The sequence below is a fragment of the Wolffia australiana genome, chromosome 4 (assembly GCF_029677425.1).
Source record: "Wolffia australiana isolate 7733 chromosome 4, ASM2967742v1".
NCBI lineage: Eukaryota > Viridiplantae > Streptophyta > Magnoliopsida > Alismatales > Araceae > Wolffia > Wolffia australiana.
Window position 1 is genome coordinate 10866448 of NC_135838.1, and position 20225 is coordinate 10886672.

Here is a 20225-nt window from a genome sequence, read left to right on the forward strand (position 1 = left end):
GACAACATGTTCGATGCGGAGGAGTCGGATCCTCATGCAATTTCCTTAGGGGACGTTGTTCGGCCCTAAGAGAGGTGGTCATCACTATACGAGGATCGCCAAAGAAAGAGGCGAAATATTTTTCCTACTGCCGAAAGTTAAATATGTCAAACACGAGGAGGATCTTGATAGATTGCCCTACAAGTTGGAGCTCAACTTTCAAAATGCTACGCAGGTGCATTGAGAAGAAATTTGTTATCGATATGATGTCAAACGTTCTTCGGAAACGTTCTTTACTTGACGTAGAATGGGACCTATTAGAAAAATTTGTCGACTTACTCAAACCACTCCAGCACGGTACCTCTGTCGCTATTTGGAGCAAGTCAATGACGTCAAATGTGGGTATAGTCACTATTAAGGGGCTGATGAGGCACCTTGAGCTTATTAGAGTGGGAGTAACGAACTCCTCCATGCTTCCTGTTGGACATGCTATCTAATGTATGTTCCGCTATGCAGGCAAAGTTACAAAAATATGTGTCCTTATTGATACGAAATGAGGCTTTCACTATCACCTCTCTACTCGACCCATCCATGAAGCTTCACTAGATTGATCCATAGGCTAAGAATGATGTTCTATATACCATTCACAATATCATGGAGTCCCACTAAGTATCCAGGAATGTTGGGAGTCGACCCACCGAACCATCTGCTCTATTAATGAGTGATTTCATACAAATGGAGCTAGAAGAACTACTAAATCCATTTGAACTACCACAAAGAGTTGATCCTATTGAGGAGCTCGACGTATATGCGACGGCCCCACCAGCTTTCGATACAGAGGTGTTGCATTGGTGGAAGACGAAAGGTAGCATGAAATTTACATTTTTTATATTCCTACTTCTTGCGTTCCGGATTGAATGTTTGATTAATTTTACCCCCATAAGAGGTCAGCTTTCTTACCCCACATTAGCATTGATTGCGAAGGAATTCCTAGCTGTGCAAGCGACGAGTGCAGCATGTGAGTGTCTATTCTCAGAAGGTCGCCGTGTAATCAACTATAGGCAATCGCGACTCATGGCAGAGAGCGTTGAAGTCCTAATGATGTTGAAGTCATGGTACAGCAACGATGACTTGAGAGCAGATGATGATGAAAACGGTGATGAAGATGATGGGTCATTTGACATTCGTGTCAATGCACCCTAGAACTGCAGCGTGAGTGTTTTTGTCTCAGGAAATTCCCTCTATCAGAAAGTCTGCCATTTTCTTCATCTATTTACATCATGATTTGATGTCTATTGTTGTTCCAGTCGAGAACCCATCTCTCCCATTTTCTTCACTCATGTTGTTTCTGCTTGATCTCTCTCTATATATATTTCTTTGTTTCCATATCCTCATTTATTAATCTTTTAAATGTTCCTCGACAATTATGTTTGTCTATTAAGGTTTGGTCCTCTCTCTTTTACTCTCCCCATTGGTTTTAAACACAATTCTTTCTGAACATTTTTTGAGTGACTTGGAACATCATTCATCACAGAAATATTATGACATCTCCCATAAAATATAGGTACATCCACAGCCACGCGGAGACAATGGAGGGCGCAGGAGCCAAAAATAGGTGCGCACCACGGAGGAGTGTGCGACTTCTCCTACGAAGACTGCAAAAGCAACCCCAAGACTCGACTAATATTGTCATCAGCTCAGACTCTGAACCAGACAGTGATGACATCAACACACACACAAACAATGCAGATGGAGGCAACATAGAGTAATTTTGCCCAATTCAAGACATATTTATTGGGATAAGTACCAAGCGCATCATTATAGAAATTCTTGCTATCCCGTCAAAATACTTCAGCCCTGCAACACATGGAGGTGAAGTGGTGAGTACTCAATGGGATGACAGCACATTTTGGGAGGATCACAATTTCACTCCAGCAGTGATTGATGATGTCCATAAAAATGTCAGTCATATCGCCTCCCAGCTCCTTTCATGTTTATGAAACTAATTTGGCATAACATCTTTTATGTTTTCAAAATGCACTTGGACTTTTCCATCTATAAATGTTTGTATTAAGATTTACAGAATATTGAATGGTTAGGTATCAATGACTGTTTACGTACACATTACGTATATATTTATTCCTCCATAGTTGAATTCATAAAAACTTTGCACTCATTCACTCATTAGGTCTATAGTACTAATTGTTGTTTCACATGGACTCATTAATTTTTTCATTTCAACTTCTATTGAGAAATGCCAAGCTTAAAGTGAACAACTTTAAGCTAAAAAATTTTAATTTAAAAATGCCAAGTTTAATTTTGTCATTTAAACAATTGTGGTATATTTGCATATACCAGAGTTGTGTAAATAGTACTTTTTTGCACAACCTATTCTACATATAAATAAATTAGTATGGTCGTTTCTTTATCATTTACACAATTCATAAAAACTTTGCACTCATTCACTCATTAGGTCTATAGTACTAATTGTTGTTTCACATGGACTCATTAATTTTGTCATTTCAACTTCTACTGAGAAATGCCAAGCTTGAAAGTGAACAACTTTAAGCTAAAACATTTTAATTTAAAAATGCCAAGTTTAATTTTGTCATTTAAACAATTGTGGTATATTTGCATATACCAGAGTTGTGTAAATAGTACTTTTTTGCACAACCTATTCTACATATAAATAAATTAATATGGTCGTTTCTTTATCATTTTAGTCATTTTTAATTAAAACTCTCAAATTATATTTTTAATTAAATTATCTCTTATTTAAAATTTTATAATATATTTCCTACTAAAATCTCTATTCATCTTATAATAGTATTAATTGAAATTTCTCCTCGCACTTATCATCTTATGAAATTTGCCAACATCTTAGTAAACTATTTCATCATGATAACAAACACACCCTAATAAACTCTCCATTTAAATTATTATCCCCCTCTTTTATAAATTAGTATAATATGTAATAACTTAGAATAGTTTTAGTTTGTTATACTTCGCTAAATGCAGATCAATTTTTTTCCAATTCTGTGCAATTTTATGCAATTTACGAGCAATTATATGAAAATTTTCACTTTATGTGTGAATTTTATTCGTTTTGTGCAAATTTGTTCGGTTGTGTGAATTTGTCCGGTTTGTGTGAATTGTTCGGATTGTGCGAATTTGTGCGAATTTTTCAAACATCTGTTCTATTTTTCGCAAATGGAAAGAACAACACAATGAATAGACCCCTGTGCGGTTTGTTTGTGCAAATTTTTTGTTCATTTTAAACGAACAGAACAGAACGACCATGTCTACACATAATGATATACCAAGATCAAAATAAATTGACTGGAAAACATGTCTGAAAGAGCCTTTGAAAACACTAGCCAAGAATTTCTGCAAGCATGATTATTCCCCCCATCCTTTGAACTACAACTTTAAGCTCCACTAAACCAACCTAAGATGTTACAGATTCATTATCGGCAAAACCATATGTTATGAGTTTTATATTCAAGTATTTCTGCACATTCTGAATATCAGGAATCCCAGAACTCAAATCATTTGATAATATTGACATGATAATGTAAATCACATCATTGTTAGTATTTATCTTACATGTGATTTATATCTATCAAGGAATTGATTCCTTGATGGTATTCCAGGTTAAAAGTTTTTAGGATCATGAAGGAAGACACTATATACCAGTGATCATAAATTGGCACTTTCCAAACATATTAAATCAATTCAGATTGTTCTTGTGACTGTAAGAAGGTGGTATCTGCATTGTATTTGATGATTTAAAGTTAGAGAACTGGACGATATTGAAGGATTAAAATCAGACTACAAGTTATTCACCTGGACATGGTGTCCAAAAGACGACTTGGTGGAAGCTCTCCATTGTTTTAGGATACATGGCCTTGACTTGGATAAAACTGAAGGGATTTCTATAGAGGAAGACTTGGAACGGAATTGAAACAACATTCAAAACTTCTTGATCAAATCACTTGTGCATAGACTGGATCCTTTATTTATTAGGTCCTCGAGTGAGATGTGTTGAGCCGCTCAAGTGTGAAGACTCTAGAGGCACTCACATGATCCTTGCCATGTTGAATATCCTCCATTTTGACAAGCCCCGTTCATGCTCCATTGTCGTCATCACACTATCCCAATCACCTTAGGACTGGAGAGGAGTAAAGGGGAGAAAGAAGAACAAGGGTAGGGCCTTAAACAATTCCATCTTGGATGAATTTTATTTGGGGTCTTCTTGTATTAATACTAAGTGAGAATTTTCATAAAGCCCCTGATGGCGCACACCATTTTGACCCGCCGAAGACGTCATCCGCGCCACATGCCATTGTCGTCGACTGTCGGGTGAATTATGCTCGCCTATCCTGTTTTGTTTTCTGGTCTTCTTCGTTAGTTATGTCTCGTGTTTTTTCGCACTCGCCGAGTCATTTTCGTTGCACGCGTCCGTCACCTGTCCGTGCATCTTTGTCGTCATGTGGGAGGGGGTCCTTAGTCATTTTGGACTCCCCTCACTTGTTCCCCCTTTTTCTTTTTTTTATGTTTTGATTTTCCCCATTAATTTTGTAATGGGGGCCCATTATATAAGGGCCCCTTAATGGACAATACCCCCCCCCTTTTATGTTGACCTCCTTAGGGCCCAATTTGACCTCCGTTTATAAGGGAATAGAGGGCGCCCTAAGGAAGACAGACCAAGTAATTTTGAAAGGCTTTGTTTTTTTCCCCTCGTTGCTTGGTCACCCCTCCTATATTAGGAAGAAGGGAGGGTGAAGAAGGGAAGAGGAGGGTGGAAGGAAGAAGAGGTGAAAGGAGGAAGTGGAGAGATGCTGCTACGCCGGTGAATGAAATTTCAGACCGCCTATCTCTGCTTCCTCCCTCATTTATTTTCTCTTCCCACCGACCGGTCCCCTGTTGGCTCACCGCCGCTCGCCTAGAGGACAGTCAATCTGACCCATGGGCAGCACCGTAGATCCACATTTGTGCCGCCGATCCGCCTCTGCAGTTGCCGGACCTGGCTGACGGTCGGGTACACCCTAATGGACGGGGAATTCTGTCCGTTGCACAAAAATTGGACGTTGATTTTTCACGGAGCCATCGCATCCGCACAGGCCATTCCCCGATTGATCACTGGTTTTGCCGTCTCGCGACCAATCTCTGACTATGATCGTTGAATTTACCCACCTGGATCGGTGAATTATCGCTGGTGGAGTGCCATTCTTGGCCCAGGACAGCCGGCAATTCTCGCGAGTCAACCAGCGACAGGCAAGGTCCTCGACAAATTCAACCGGACGTGCTATACTCTCGCCCAGACAACTTGCGATGGGCAAGGCTCTCGCCCAGTAGAGGTAGGCTAAATTGCCTTCTTTGGGCCTCTGTCCGACTAGCAGGCACCCGGGAGGGTCGGGACCGATCGCCGAACTCTGGCCAAGTTGATGCCTTCAGCCTCGCCAGGCAATCCGCCACTTTCAACCTGAGAAGAAGCGACTTTAGGCGCGAGGAGCATGAAGATGAAGACGAGCGAGCGGACTTTAGGAGCGAAGAAGCGACGGAGCAAAAGAAGAAAAGAAGTCAATAAAAAAAGACAAATGAAAAGCTCTGAGCGGCCGATCCATCGCCGTCGGACAACTCAATGCCGGTTGGTAAATGCCAATCTACCGACGCCGGTCTGATTGACGCCACCAAACCAACACCATTTTCCTATGTGCCAGTGCCCACACCGTATCCTTGCCTCCTCCGAACCGTCCGGCCACACGTGTTGTGCCGACGGTCATCACGGCCCGCGTCCCACCGTCGAGACAACCCATTGCTCGCGGTCGCCTTCGGACTACGTCTGCACCGGTCTTGTAGGGACATGCTAGCTGGGTTCCTCACCACTTGAGCTGAAGCTTTGCCTCACGCCGCTGCTCCTCGGGTCCCTCTTCACCCTCCGCCGACGCTCTCCGGCTCCTCTTCATTGCACCCGCTCCAGCCGTCGTATCGACGAATAGCTTGCACGACGAGCCGCTTGATGACGAGGTACGCCCTCTCCCCGCCACTTGTTATTTTACCTTCTACACTGTACCTTTGTCTTGACTCCACCACGCTAGGGCTAGGTAGGTGAGAGAGGAAAGAATTGAGAGAAAACTACGAACGCAAAGTGAGCATCTTACAAGTATGGACGAGTCTGTCTGTTACGTGCAAGCCCTACGTATTCATTCTGTTTGGCTGTAGACGTCTTCGTCCCTTCGACGAGGATCGAGAGGCCATCGTCGCAATCACCCGGAGACCCCATCATTGCTTGGAGCTCGGCATCTCCCTAGAGTCGGAGCCTACATGTACGACATGTAGGGTGCATTCATCGTGCATCGTAGTTACATATACCCGTTAGGGTTTATTTATCCGTCAGACAACGACGTCGTTGATGTCTGACACCCCTATCTAGGTACCAAGCCATTATCCTCGATACCAACCGGACGACGTCCTGGACGACATCTGGCATCAAATTGGTATCAGAGCATTGTCTCGATACTCATCCAGATGATGACACTGTCGTCTGGCATCAAATTGGTATCAGAGCATCGTCTCCATACCCGTCTGGACGACGACATCGCCGTCGTCTGCTATCAGCCCCAAACTTTAAGTATTTGTACTAACGTCCGAAAGACCATTTATCTGTGACCTTTAGGCCCATGTATCATTCTAATTAACGAATCTAATGACCAAATAAAATTTATTATTTTTTTGAATTAATTAACTATACATTATTTATTAAGTAATGATGCATTGATTTAACCCAATCAATAGGTTGAGTCTGCCGAACATGGGGTAACAATCTACTCCTTGTGCTATAGAATATATAAAGATTATATTGACTCACTCATGGAACTTGTCTGTTATAAGTTATTGTGTACATATAGTCCCTCATCCACATGATGCTATTAGTATACCTTTGGGTATGGTCAATTGTGAAACTTAATCAGTCATCTGAGTGAGTACTAATGTGTTTCAAAAATCATCAAGTATATCTTCTCCAATATTCTACTACCTTGGCCACGGACTTCATCGCATCATATTCCTTGAGTTGTCCATTCTAATACGGAAGGTGGGTAATTCCCTCTTGAACTTTTGATTATCTTTGTCAACTTCTCTGTGCACCCAAACTAAGTTTTTTTGGAACTTCGTAATTAGTAACTCAAAGGTTATAGTTAAAGTACATCCATCTGTCCACAAGGCATCTTTGGTGTCTCAGGTCCTAAGGACCACTTACACAACTGTGACATGAATCAACATTTTTAACAGTTTTTTATAAAACCATTTAGAGATCCATACAAATCTATTCATTGAACTATTTACTCTAATGAGCACCCAATAACAATCTTTATTGTCTTCACATTAATGGCTATAGGACTAGATATTTATTCATGACGCCGTCGGTGATGTTGTCCGATAAGTAATTTCCTATGGTTATGAAACTACGTGATGTAGTGATCCTAGGTGGAAGTACGTGCAGGCCTAAACTTGTGGGGTTTCACCAAGCTCCACGATCCAGGTGGGAAGGCCGATGATAGTGTCGGTGACCTCCTTACCCTCGTCCGAGGGATGATGGTGACTACGACGCCAAGAAAATTATACCCATTGGCGCTCACACATAACAGACTGGCTCGACCCGTACTTAAGAGTTCACTCAGGATGTTAATTTCAGAATATAATTTTCTCTCGCCTATTCAAATCCGATCACAGTGGAGTGCAGCCGAGAACTACACTAAAGTAGATAATTTAACAAGCGAGCAAGGGGAACAAAGTGCCTCATTAGTTGTGTCGTTCCGATGTTGATGAATTCGTCGGTGCACTGGCCGATGCAAACAAGTGCGGCGGAGGCGTGCCAGAGGGGGGGCACGGTGTGGCTCGGCTAGCGACAGAGATGCTCCATGGGAATCAGACACTGGGAGGAGAAGGCGAGGGCTGACGGCGTAGCATCTAGGCAGCACAAGTGAATGGCAGTAGTTTGGCGAGATAACGACTTGAGCAGTAGGTCAGCCGGGTGGCGCACGGTGGGCGGTGCTCAACTATGCAGGGCGCAAATGGCGCGAGCAATAGCGTAGGCAGCGCTGGGCATGGGCGATGCAAGTGGTGGGGGCCAAGGTGGCAGTGACGCGCACTGCACGGGGCGCGACATCAACGGCACTCGTGCACAATGGCAACAAGTGGCGCAGAGTGCGAAGGTTGTGGCGCAGTGCAAATGCGTGACAGCCAGTGTAGATGCGTCAATGCCAGTTGCACCGTGCATTGGCGGTGCGAGCGGCTGTGTGGGCGCCCCCGTGTGCAAGGCGAGAGACAGTGACGACGCGGGACGATTCGGCTGGCTACGAAGAGTGATGCAGCAGGTAACGCCTGTCGGTGCAATAGGCGACGTTAGTGAATCAACAAGTGATGCTCGGCGTTGTGGCCTGTAGTGCCTAGAGGTGCAACTAGCAACGTTCGGTGAAGCATGAGATTGTGCTCGACGAGACTGCAAGCGGGGGGCTATGCAATGACATGCGGGGTGCATGAATGGCACGGCGTGCGACGACACCATCGGCGCGTTGCAGAGCGGCTTGCACGATGTGCCGCACGTCAGCACTAGTTGCACGGTTTGCGGACCACAGAATCTGCACGTGTGACGAAGTGAAAATGGTTGTTTAATTTGTGTCGTTGTTATTGTTTCGCTTAAATCAAATAAAAATTTTATATATAATCTTACTAAGATATGTATAGGGTAGAGTAAGGATGTCTCCACAAGGACTGGCCTTTAGGAATGATTCAATGAGTGAGTTGTTGGTTATTAAGATATAATAATACATGTAAAAATAAGATATGATAATAAGAATACCAAAGAGAGTAAGTATAAGAAGATATAGTTAGTCATAGATACTAAGTATAATAAAGAAGTAAGATATTAGAGAATATAGCTAAGGATGATATTCTTATATTTAGTGAAGAGATGGAAAAGTATTTAATAAGAGTAAGTAGTTTAAAAAGAGAATAGAAGAAAGAAGAAGCAGAAAAGGTATATAGATATAGATGTATTAGGAGAGGAGAAAGGGCATAGTTATAGTAATTAAGAAATACAATATCGGATATAATAGCAATGGCTTATATAGCTATAATTTTTGTTCTAAAGTTAATAGAAATATCTTAATATGTTTTTATATCTTTATATATTTTTTATAGTTTCCTAAGGGTCGATTTAAGGAAATAAAAGGGCGATTTAGTCGAACACCTGAGAGGTGTTCGATCAAATGCCTGTAAGAGGGTCAAATAAGAGGGATATGTATATGATCTAAATGACACAGATTTTTATTGAAGAAAATGAAGATAAGAATGGTCTTCTGTCCAACACCCCCCAGGTGTTGGGCAGAATGACCGATAGAATATGGATTAGATTTTTTAGTCAAAAATCAAGATAAAAGGGGTGTTTATATCGAACATCCATGAGGTGTTCGACAGAATGCCCGACTGAAATTGGATTAAGGTGAACATATATTTTTAAATTTCTTAAAGTTGATAAAATGAAACTTATGTAAATCAAAATATATTCATGGAACACATGATGTGTTCGTTGAAATGCTCAAAAGAAATCACGATGATAGAATTCTAAGAAATCTCAAGATCTATCAAGTTTTTTTAAGAGATGCATTTAAAAGTAAATGATAATGGATTACTTACCGGATTTTCGTGGCTTTTTGTTGTAGCCGATGGCTCATGACCTTGCTTTGGCTGCGTCGTCCTTCAGGTAAGTATCTCAAACTCCTTATTCTTTCATTCTTGCTGCATTCTCCCTTCAGGTTGCAAAGCTATCACCTTCGTCGACCAACAGAATTGGAACAAAATGAAAGGAAGGAGGAGGATCTCCCCCTCCTTCAATTTTTATTTCAAAAACTGAAGATTGATGTTTGGTGAAGAAGACGATAAAATTGGGGCCTTCGGAGCCCTTTTAATGGCTTGGGAGGGACCTCCTAGGCCGTTTGATGGAGAGACATGGTCCTGGGGGTCCCCCCAAGGCGTTGGATCACTGGTCGGTCCCCCTCGCCCGCCAAAAACCGCTGTTCGACCATCATCGTCAATGGGGACGATGATTGGGGGGCAAAGAAGACAATATTGGCCACCTGCCCTTCGATCGGTCCTGAAACAAGTCAACGACAATGATTAAATCGCAATCATGGTCCCAAGATAGGTTGGTGTAACCCAACTGCCATGTCAGCACGCCTCATCAGCCGCTCAGTTAGCTGTCTCATCACCAAGATCTCTTCTAATCTGCCCACGATTGGGTCCTGCATCTACGTCATCATCGCCGACCAATAAGTAGCCCTGAAATATATGTAAAAGAGATTAAATAGGGCGAGATAGATCTCACCATCTAATCTAACAGAAATCAATGTGGTCGGCAAGCCAATCATACATTCCACATCTCGTTTGATGTTCATTGGTAGAACATATTCATTATAGTGCACGTGTAATGCTTATAATGAAGTCCATGATAACATGATTGAACTTAGTGAATTAGGATGAGATCGTAATACGGAGATCACTAGTCTTTAAGCATGTGTTCTAAACATTCCTATTCAAAGGATACGCGAGAAGCACATCGAGGTTTCTGGATAGAATAGCACTATCTAGCCCCACTCATATGATGAGTATGGACGGTCTCGTAGCCATTAGTGTGGAGACACTAAGGATAGACAACGGTGCGCTGTAGTGCAAAGATTTCACTGAATTGATTCATACGAATCCCTGAATGGAATTATACCAAACTGCCAATCAGGTTGATTCACGTCATAATTGTGCAAGTGGTCCTTAGACCTAAGACACAAAAGACGTCTTGTGGACGGACGATTGTACTTTGACTATGGCCAACGAGTCTCTAATCATGGGATTCTAAACGGTCTTAGTTCGGGTACATCAAGAAGTTCACGAAGATGATTGAGTGGTCAAGATGAGATTGTCCACCCTCGATATAAGAGGTAACAAATAAAGGAAGACGATGCGATGAAGTTCTCCGATGATTTTCGAATGCATCAGTACTGACTCGGATGACCAATTAGGGTTTGACAGTTGACCATACCCTAAGTCGTTCAAGGAGCGTCAAGTGGATGAGGGACTATTCATACACGGTAGCCGATGACAAACAGGTTCCATGAAGTGAGTCGATAAACACTCCTTTGTATCTTCTAGAACACGAGGTGTAGCTTGGAACCCCACGTGTTGGAGACTTGACCTATCAATTGGGTTAAATCGATCCGACATTAATTAATCTATATGATGATATAGTTAATTAATTTGGAAGGTCAATAAAGGTTATTGGGCCGCTGGAGTCGTTAACTAGACTGATACATGGGCCTAAAGGGTCACACGCAAATGGTCTTTTGGATGTCGGAAGATATACTTAAGTTTTAGGGCTTTTGTGAAAAATACCCACTTAGTATAAATAGGGAAAGGCTCTGAACAAAAATCACCCAGGATAGAATTTTTCAGGGGCCTTCCCCTTGTTCTCCCCTTTCCCAACACCCCTCTCCATGCCCAATGCAATCAGAAAGGCGCAATGACGATAGTGGAGATAGAACGGGGCTCGTCAATGAGAAGGAGGAGATTCGATGTACCGAGGATCGCGTGGATACGTCTAGAGACTGCACACTTGAGCAGCTAGACTCTTCTCACTCCGAGATCCAAGAAATCACAGATGAGATCCATGCAAAGGTATTTTGTTTCATGGTTTTATCGATGTCATAATATTTGCATAAGTCTTCTGCTATGTGTCGATTTGATTTCTTCATCCATGTCAAGGCCTCTAGAACCCAACACAATCTTCTCTAAGAAGATTGGACAGTTGAGATCATATCTCGTTACTTAAAGAAAGCCCTAAAAGACACTGGCTTTGGGCCGGGTTGGCTCGAAGCCCGGTCTTAATTTTCTTTCTATTTTTATTTTGATAGAGGCCCATTGGGCCACGATCACATTCTTTCCCATCGGTGGCCCAGCCCGCTGTGAGAGTAAAAAAAATAGGATTCTCAATCTTATATGGATGCTTTTTAAAAAAATACATTGCTATATAAATTTCAAGAACTCCATTTAAATAAAATCAAATGCCATACCTCTCCTTCGAGCGCGACTTGCCTTTCCCCGTGGGCCTGAATATGGGCATGTGCTCCGTGTGTCGGTCGGCTGGGCTTGCTTGTCGGGTGCAGCGCCTCCTCTCTGGTTGCGGGTGATCTTGAGTGCCCTGTGCGCTCGCCTGCCTATGGCTGGCTTGTTAGGCGTTGATGCGCCTGGTCGGCTCCTAGCTGGCCCAAAGAGTAATAAATTTTTTATAGATATTTTTTAATTTATTTTTTTGTCCTTAATTCTTTATTTTGTCTATTTCTAAAATTTCTGCCTCTACTACAACATTGAGCATATTCTAAATAGAGCATTAGAAAATTAAGCAATGCCTAAGATATTTTTTATCTATTAAGAAATATTTAAAGTTGTAGGACATGCATAAAAATGACATAGAAATGCATTATTTCATTACTTGCTCTATTTAGTACATGAAATTAAAAACTCTATAAAATAAGAGAAAATCCACATGAAATGATCCCAAAATGTCTCTAAAATATGTAGATTTCAGCACACATTTTTGGTCTATCAGCGTGCGACACGCGGTGAGCAGTCGGTAGGTCTTCCAGACTAGCAGTGGCGGCCGATGGTGGCGCCGCTCCTCACCCTTCCTCTTTCTTTCCTCTCCTTCCTTCTTCTTCTTCTTCCTTAAGAAACCTAGGCAGAATATGACTTCAACAAGAAAAAGTCCAAGGTCTATCGGTTAGGGCGCCCATCATGCCCTTCTATAAAGGACATGATAGGCCCTTACAAAGGGTTCAATATGGGGGGCCCTTATACATAGGGTTCCCCTTAAAACAACAAAAAAAACATAACATAAAAAACATCACAACATGAAAATGACACGACACACGATGGATACACAAATACGAAACACGACAAATGCGACAAATACGACGAACATAATAAGCACATGTCTAAGAAAATCAAAACATTTGAATATGCAGACGTGCTTCAAACGGGGTATTTGAACCAGGGTGTTTTCACCTTCGCCTTGGTAGACAGAAAATTTGAATATGGGTCAGGTTGGACACAAATCGGCGGGGCCTTCGATGACGAGGATAATGGCTCCAAAAACATTTTTGATGGAGTAGGGTTGCTCGCTCCATTCGGCATACATGTCATATAAGTGAGAGCAGATAGTGATATTTTATACGAATACTTTTAGGCCCATCTCGAGTATCCTTTTCATATGAATTTTTGGAACACATGCTTAAAGATTAAATCTACATATTATGATTTCATCGAAATTCACAAAGTCAAATGATGTATTCATGGACATTGATAACATGCAAATTAATATACTTAATTACTGAATTATACATTCTATTTATGTGTTTTAATGGTCATATTTGCATGTTATCATGATAAAATACATTGAAATCAGTTAACATGTCGTTTTTCTATTATTTCATATTTTTTATCATTTTTTTACATGGAATTTGACATTGTTTCAGTGAAGAAATATTTTTACATGATTTTATTTGCTTGGTTTAAGGTCAGTAAATCATCTCCTGATTTTTCTGAATTTTTCCCATATTTTTATGAATTTTTCTGAATTTTTCTGACCATTATTTAGGCAAGAAATGATTTTTATTTAATTAAATAATATATTGATTATTTATTTTGCATTTTAAATGCATTTAAAATGAATATCCACGTCATTCGCCTGAAATTCGGGCGAATGAAGGGATATATTAATTAAATAAGAAAGGAGAGAAGAGAGGAGAGAGATAGGAAAAGTCAAATAGAGTGATTAAAAGAGAGAGAGAAAAGCGGAAGAGAGAGGAGAGAGAGTAGAGCGGCTAGAGAGTAGAGCGGCTAGAGAGGAGAGAGAAGAAAAGATATTTAATAGGAGGATAGAGAGTTGAAAAGTCAGAAAGTGCGGCCGACGCGGACAACGAGGGTGCACGTGTCCCAAAACACGGAAAGCGAGAAAATCAAGCCCAGCCAATAGGAAATTCCATTTTTTTAGAGAAAATAAAAGAGATCCAACGGCCCACATTTGATCTCACTAAAACTGCGATATCTTGAGATCTACAACTCCGATTGGGCTGAAATTTTGAGGACAGGTTCGTCTTTTCCTCCTCTACAATACGGATGGTTGGATCTTTAAATAGAGGTCAGAAAAAAAGGCAAAATTCACTTTTGGAGGCTCTCCCCAAGCAATTGGCCAGGAAGGACACATGAGGCATTCTGGAAGTCGTCAGATCTGGATCTCTTTATCAAATTTGTAAGTTTCTGAATTGTATTTGATCATCTTCTAGAACGATTCGAAAACGCCTTGGCATGGGCGAAATGTACATGCCCTAGATTCATGTTTTGAATGCATCAGCACTTCTTTTTGATTTGGATTTGAGATCTGACTTTTGATAATTAATTATTAATCATTTTAGGACATTTCTGCTTCATTACATTTTTAATTTAGGGTCGAAATTGGGGCTTTCCCCAATTTCTTCACTTTCTCTCTCTAGGTTAATTTGATTTGTTTCTCTCTCTAGATTTCGGTTTTTATTGTTTAGGAATTTAATTTAATATATAAAAAAAACCCAAAAATAAAATTTGAACCGAAAATTCATCCATTTTGAACTCCAATTCAAAAATCACTTTCTTGATTATTAATTTCCCAATTTTAATTCTGAAAATTATTATAAATTTTATTAAATTGGGAAATTAATAATTTATATTTTTATGAGCTTAAAATAATAATAATATTCTTATCTGGAATTATCTGACCGAAATCAAAATTAAGTTTTACTTAATTTTGATTATTTTAAGAATATTATTTAATATTAATTGAATTAAATATTGCAAAATTCAAAGTTACTTGACTTGATTCATAACAATTGTTTGAAAATTCTGAATTGTTGCCTCCTTGCGGATCGACCCCTTGCTTGCTCTATATTCTTATTTAGTAATTAAGGGAATTATAAATTTATTGCATAAGTCTAAAAAGCGCAACGACCACGTAATTTTACGTGATTTTTCGGCTTATCAGACATCATCATACGCATCACATATGCATTATAATAAATAGATTGTGTCAATTCATAATGAATGAGATTAAAAATGAGTGATTGGCTTGACGATCGCATATATTTTTGTTGGCTATGTTGGGATTAAAAATAATATTACAACAATTATTAGATTAATATCATGATTTTTTGTATTTACTTGCACTAAAATAATAAAACATGCATGTTATCAAGCTTAAAACAATTAAATATATTTTTAGAATGATATTATATTTTTTTATTTAATAAACTTTTCTGAATTTTGGTATTATATTCATCAAAAAGTAAATTTCTTAATTGAACTATATGTTTTTAAGAAATTTCTGACTTAAAATTTGAAGATATATTGTTCTTTCAGGTCAATATGTGTGTATATATATATTTATACTAATTTTATGAATTAAAACACATTTTATATTAATATTTAATGCAAAATTTATGTGCTACACTGGCAATACAGATAAAAAATCAGATTGTTGAGAATGATTCAACTTCAAATCATGATATCTGAAAATCTAGAAGGAAATTTGGGCTGATATTTTGACCTTAATTTTGTTTTCCCTTCTTTTCCCACCATACAGTTGGATCTATGAAGACTCCTCTATTCATGTAAAAATCATCTTGGAATTTCTCCTAATCTAGTAGGCCAATTGAAATAAAGTAGTTTGATGATCCATGTAGTTTGCTTGGTGTTCTTTGCCGAATGAAAATAGAATGCAAAAGAGAAGTGGAGGGGCTCTTTTGTGGTTCCAAAGTAGCATAATCTTGTCAGACCATACAATATGTTTTGTTGTGCTTAGTTGTCTTCTTCTCAACATCATCCACATCTATACATCATATCCATCCATAACCATCCACATCCATCTCATCCATAACATCCATACACATTATCCATCCATATCAAATTCACCTGACACCATCATTCACCACACTCACTTATTCCATTCATTTATATCCATATATAATTATTATTTATATCTATCTTAAATTTTCATCTTCATCATATCGCCAAATTCATGATAAGAAACTTCCTCCTCCCATATCATAATCACCTTATTAAAGGATCTTTTAAACCACAATATTTGTTCCCTATGGAGTCAAACTATTCAAATTATTTTCTAAGTTAATGTTTAAAAATTATTCAATGATTATCTCAAATATCAACGAGAAAATATTAAATCAAACTTGAGTTCATCAAGAAGCACTTCCAAGCTGGCCCAAGCAATGACGTAGAGTGCTTATGGACTGTGTTTCTACTTGGACAACAAGGCTTTCACCTAATTTTGTTACATTGGTGACTGCACCAGCTTCCATGATTACTGGAATTTAAAATGGAAATTGAACAACTTTACTTAACCTTGTGAAGCATGTTGCCACTCGTCCACCTACAACATATTGGTACGGTTGATGATCTAGTGGCCACCTTCATGGAACTCTTGGGCTCCCTGCCCAAGTTGGCTAATGCCTCGGTGAGTCATACCTTAAAATCCACCTTCTATAACACTCTTTGACTAGAGATCAACCACTCCCATCTGCAGCCGACTGCTGAATCCTAAAATTGAATGTTGAGTTGACCCTTTCTGATTTGCATGACCAAGGTGAACGACACTTAGACCAACCATTTCACTCTCTTGGGACATTCTGCCCAAGACCCCTCATGTTGTAATAGGTTCCCTTACACGGGGGGCGGGATTGATCTTTCCCCATGTGCTTACTTCTGCATGAAAGATGAATTCCTTCCTTTTCAAATGTAAGTCCTCTATTTCCTATCAAAAGAGAAATTTATGCAGAGACACTGCTTCCATAACACATCCAAATCATCACACACCACCTAGACAACCAAGAGGCCTCCAAGTATAATGACGACCTTGAGTTAGAGGATGCAATAGGCACAATTTTTTTTGTTGGCTGTTTCCCACGTGGAGGCATTAACAGGTCTAGATCTCACATAATGTTTGGCTTTTAGATACAAGGAGGGTGACCAACATGGACACGACATCCAACTTCATCTCTGGTCGCCTAGCTAATGAGCTTAGACTTCATTCAACAGGTCTCTTGTGTACCAGATTTTGCGAGGGATCAATGTCGTCTCCAAGGTAAGTGTTTCAGGTATGGAACATCCTTATTTGCCTTGATGAAATATAAGTGACCAGAAGTCCAATTACATATTCCACTCATAATTCAATAGTCATTGATACAGTATACTCATATAATGTACATGTGATGCTTATAATAAAATTTGTGAATACATGATATGACTTAGTGAATTATGATGAGATCATATACAAAGATCAATAGTATATAAACAGGAGTTCTAAATATTTATAACCTTACAAAAGGATGATCAAGAAGGTATTGCAATATCCAAATGTACTAGGACTATCTATTGGGTTATATGTGATTGAATGATTTTTTGAAATTGATGTGTAGTGGAAGTCAGTAAAATCAAATCATATTGAATGATTTTAATCAGTAAAATTGACGATCATATCACCTTATGTAGAACTGGTTCCATTCTCACTTTTATCCTTATAAGAGTACTTCAAGTCCTTCATTTACTCAGCTTCTAGATGTATCCATGTGGTCTTTGCGATGATCTATATTTTCTTCCTCCTGAACCCTCCTTGGACATCTAGTTGATCTGCTCACAATGCAATCTCACTAGAAGAGGGATAAATCTGAGAAGGGATAAAAAGTGAGGGAACTCAGATTTGGCTATAGGTCATGTGCGTGTGACCCTCTCAACCCATGTATCAATTTATTTCATAAATTAATTTCGTATTAAGATTTATTGGCCAGCCATATTGACTAATTATATTGACATATTTCTTGATTAATGTATGTTTGATTTAACTGAATTGATTGGTAAAGTTTTCATCTCGTGGGACTACCAGTTATACCTCAGGCTTTATCAGATAATGAATTTCCTATTTTTATTTATTTTATGCCATTTAACATAATTTTATGACATCAATTTCATGAATTTAATACTTTCACAAGTCAAAAATATTTATTTTGACATATTTGAATATATAAAGGGGTTTATTATATTTTTATGGATTTAATAGTATTTTATGGAATTTTATAAAGTTAAATTCATAAATATAATAATTTTAAAATTCAAAAAATATATTTATGAATTTATAAAAATATTTTTAATAAATTAATTGAAGTTTTCCAGTCATAGAGTTTCTTCCCAGGCTGGCAGCCTGCCATAAAGTTTTTAGGAGAGACAAAATAAGAGGAGAGAGAAAATTAGATGGCTCAAATTACTCCAAATTGAAATTATGATATCTAATGATCCGGAAAGAGAATTTGAGGGTATTTACTCATTTCCCTCCTATCCATCCACCATCTTGGATATATAAATAGAATCCCTCATCACTGTACAAACTACACCCTTGAATTTCATTCCTAATTACGATTAGTAGAATGATTTGCTCATTCAAAATCTCGTTTGGGTCTGTCCTTTTACTCCAAAAGCAAAGTATTGAAGAAGTGACACTCAGATCAAGACATATGAATAAAAAGGACCACTCAGCCCATTGGACACGTGACAACAAGGTTAGTGTGATATTCATCCTTTTTCCAAGGTTATCATCGCGGATAGCCTAGGTTTCACTTTCACGCACACCATCTTCAACTCTGTCGCTCATCAATGCGTATCTGCCTCCATCTCCATCGCACTAGTGAGGGTAAAATTTTCATCACTTTCCCCACTCCACTACTTGTTGACGTGTATCCAATATCATCTCCATTGCAATTAGCACGATATCTCTTTCATCTACTCTACTCCAATCATCTCCATCTCTGTCTACCATCACCTGACATTCCCAAAGTGTCAACTAAGGTATTTTAAAATTAGAATTAATTATTATTTTTCTACTAAAAAAACATATTAAAATTCCCAAAATTAATCTATAAAAATATAAATAAATTAGCTTAGATTAGATTATTATTTTCTGACCTTCCTGTAGTAATTTTCAAATTTTTTTACTAGTTTGCTTGCGATAAATTAGATTTGTTCACTTAAATCATTATAAAAATTCTTTTAAAAAATAGAAATCAAAGATAATAATTTGCCTTTCAATACTTGCTCTCAGTGGATTTGACCCTTACTCTATCTATGCTCATAAGGAAATTATAAATATTGTTGTATAAACCAGAAGCCTTAAAAATGTATTTCATCATAATTTCTGGTTCATCGCCTAAAAACTGCTCAATCAACTTCATGTGAATTCCTTGGACACATGAATTTTGTGATTAGGGACTTATAAGTCATGGATATAGTTGTCCATGTATAAGATCTCTTTTGCGTCTCAGTACCGCTTACATGAAAATGACATGAGTGACCTTGATCAGATTTTAGGCATAATACTATTCAGGAATTCATATAGGTAGATTAAAGAATTATTTATGTGGTATTACAGTTTATTGGATATATGCAATGAATAACTAAATTATGGTGAGATCACAATATATTGATCATTATTATTTAAACATGTATTCTAGATATTCATATTTGGAAGATACTCAAGACGTATATCAAACTATATAGAAATGATAACAATAGATGTTCCTACTTGTACTTAAAGTATGGCTGAACCTATGGCTATAGTATAGCAACATTCAAGATGAATGATGCACATTGCTTGTATTCAACGACTTCATTATGAAAATCACACAATAATAATACTACATAAATATTTAGTTCAATAATATTATACATGATATGGATGTGTGACTGATTTGATGCCAACATAATATTTATTACTATCTAGTCCCACTCATAAGATGAGTAAGTGATCTCACAACTATTAATGTTGTGATAGTAAGGACAATTAGTGGGTACTCTTTAGTAAAAAAATCATTAAATACATCTTTGTGAATCCCTAAATGATATCACACCAAAAATCAATCAGGTTGATTCATGTCATGATTTTTTAGGTAGTCCTGTGACTTAAGACACTGAAGACAATGTGGATGGCTGGCGGTGTTTTATCAATGACCTATGAGTTTTTGTTCTTGGAATTCCAAATTTTCTTGGCTTGGATGTAGCAAGAAGTTCACGAAGGGGATTGGGCGGTCAAGATGGGGTCATCCTCC